Genomic DNA, 2964 nt, shown 5'->3' on the forward strand with positions numbered 1-2964 from the left:
TTACAGAGTGGTCCACTATGTGTCCTGAAATTCACTCTGTGTGCTTGGGCAAGACATGGCCCTCTCTGGCTCCTTTTCCCTCTGATGACCCCGATGACTCTATGGCCACTCCTGGTTCTGCCTTAGCTCCAGCACATGAGAGCCTGGTGTGGAGGGCCTCAATCTTCCCAGTGTCCCAGCCTTCAGAGGCCCTGGCAGGCCCAGGCCTCTCCCTCTGGCCAGCCCAGGCCAGAGACCTTCCTGGGAGTCGGCAAGGCTCCAGACTTCCTGGAGCCTGAAAGGCAGAGTCTGGGAATAAGTTAGGCCTGGAGCCCCAGAGAGGCTGCTACTGTCCTAACCAACCCACACAGGAGGTCCTCCAGGGCATCACGGGAAGTAGGGCAGGAGGTCTAGACATACAAGCCCAAGGCTGTGGACCAAGGGCTGAGGACAGAGCTTGCCTCAGAACCCTGTTACACCCCTGATTTGATGCTGGGTGACTGCGGTTTTCCCCTTGGTAGGGTAGGTGCCCTTGGGAGATGATGACAAATGTCATTCCCCTTGAGCATCACCCAGCTCAGGCCACATGGTCTCTCCCCTGAACTATGCTGACGGCCACCTCACTGACCTCCTGATTTTCAGATAATGCCTTTGGATACATGTAGTTATATAGCCACCACTGCCTTCCACCAAAGATGAAGACAGAGCCATGAAGCCTGGAGTTCAGGCTGCCAGAGCTGGAAGCAGTCTGGGCATTTCATGCACGTTGTATTGATGAGCTTTCCCTGTGGCCTTAGGAGATTGGGATTCTCATCACCCCCAGTTTGCAGATGGGGAAACAAAGGCTCAGAGAAGCAAAGCTGCTGTCCCAATCTAGCGTGTGCTCCATCTCCATGTGCTTCTGTGGTAATAGTAGTGGGAGAAGGCATTTGCTGTGCGCTGGCTGGGTGCCGACACCCATCTAGCCAGATTGTCTGATTGTCTGAGCCTGTGGGGGGGGGGGATGGTGCTGGGGAGAAGGAGCTGCTGTGAGCAGTCACACTGGGAAAGCTGTGGTTCCAGCAGCATCCTGCAAAGCCCTCCAGAGGCTGGACGGCCAGAAGAGTAGGTGCAGAGTAGGAGGCCTGAAGAAGATGAGAGGACACAGTGAGGAGGAGAGGACATAGTGAGGAGGGGAGGGGAGGAGGGGAGAGGGAGGAGGAGAGGGGAGTAACTTGCCTGTGGCCACCAGATCACCCCTCACTCCAGGGACCAAGAGCTCAGTGAGGTCCCTAGGCTCTCAGATGCTGTCGTCTCAGAGGTCCTGAGGTGCCCGTGCCAAGACTCCCTGATTCCTCCTAAGATTTCTTTCCATCCCTCTATGTGCCCAGTTTCAGGAATTTGAGTGGACTGAGGGCTTTTGGGAAGCCAACCCTTTCTGAAAGCTACCTTCAGGGTGAGATGTAGCGTCCTGAGCAGACTCTTGTCCCCAGATAGCACTGGCTTATCACACATACTCTCACACTGCCTAAATTATTTCCATTAATTCATTTCTTGGGGTGAAGGTATAGAAAGCCTCTGTTAAAATAAAAACTGTTTTCTAGACTTCTCATAAAATACCAGCTGAGTGGTATTTTCATCTGTTAAGGGTTAGAATGGACAAATTCAGTTGTTTTAAACTTTTGTTTTCTTTTTAGCTTTGTACCCTTGTAATCAAACTATTTATTGAATAGAGCTGCTCTGATCAAAAAGGGAGAGAGACATTTGTTGAAGTCTCTACATCAGTGGTGGGCTCACAGGGACTCCAAGGAGGAGTGGCCCCTGGCCAGTTCCTGATGAATGGCTGAGACTTTGCCAGAGGGAGACGTGGAAAGGGCATCTCGGGTGGAAAGACATATTTGACGGAAGCGTGACGGAAGTGAGAGGGTGGGTGAGCTGATGGGAGAGGCAGGTCTGTGGGGAGGGTCCCTGGAGTGCCTGTGGGCTGGAGCCCTGGCTGGGGAGGGGGCTGGGCTGGAGCAAGGTTTAGTGGATCCAACTCCTTGCCAGGCTGGAGAGGGTGGAGGTGGTTCAAGTTCTGGCAATGGGGGCAAGGGGGGCCCCACCATCAAAACATGTCTAGTTTATGGACTGGATCTTTTACTTTTATCTAGTTTGTTTCACTTTTCCTATTTCATCTTCAGTGCTCCCATTTCATTTAGTTTGTGTTTCCCAATTTCTCCGTCTCTTCTTTTTTTAAATTTTCTTATTTTCTTTCTCAAGCCTTTGTCAAGTGTAGTAGAAGTTTTTGTGTACATATATATAAATAATATGTATAATATATATATTTTAGAAAACTTATGAATTTTTGCCTAACTGAAAAATTTATGACACTTTGATACCATTTGTTTGACTTGGTGTGAATAGAATGCTAGATTTCTAATTTAAAAAATATAGATAATGCAACAAGCAACAAAAGTTTACTGTATAGCACAAGGAACTATAGTCAGTATCTTATAATAACATATAATGGAAAATAATTTCAAAAATAATACATGTGTATATGTATAATCTCTTTTGCTGTGCACCTGAAACATTGTAAGTCAACTATACTTCAATAAAATACATATATTAAGAAAAAAAAAAAAACATGTCTAGTCTAGTTAAGTAACAGACCTGCATCCACTCAAGGTGCTCAGGGCTCTGATGGGGGTGTGAGGTGAAGCACTGAGGATGAGACAGAACCTGGGTGGGGGGACCCCAACTAGCTGGGGTCAGAGTAGGCTTCTTGGACAGTTATGTGATCTGCATGCTACATCCTTTCAGATGGGTGTCAGCACCTCAAGGAGGGCGCTCAACCAGAGGGGCCAGCATGGGCAGGGGCTGTGTGCAATCCTCGAAGGAGGCTTGGAAGCAGAAAAATATGGCACCTGCCCTGCCCTATCCCCGTGGGATCCCTGAATATGGCTGCTTTCCTCCCTCCAGGGCCTCCCACCTTCCCTACCTGTCTCACCCCTTTCGGCTCGT

Source organism: Odocoileus virginianus, chromosome 10, assembly GCF_023699985.2.
Source record: "Odocoileus virginianus isolate 20LAN1187 ecotype Illinois chromosome 10, Ovbor_1.2, whole genome shotgun sequence".
Classification (NCBI taxonomy): domain Eukaryota; kingdom Metazoa; phylum Chordata; class Mammalia; order Artiodactyla; family Cervidae; genus Odocoileus; species Odocoileus virginianus.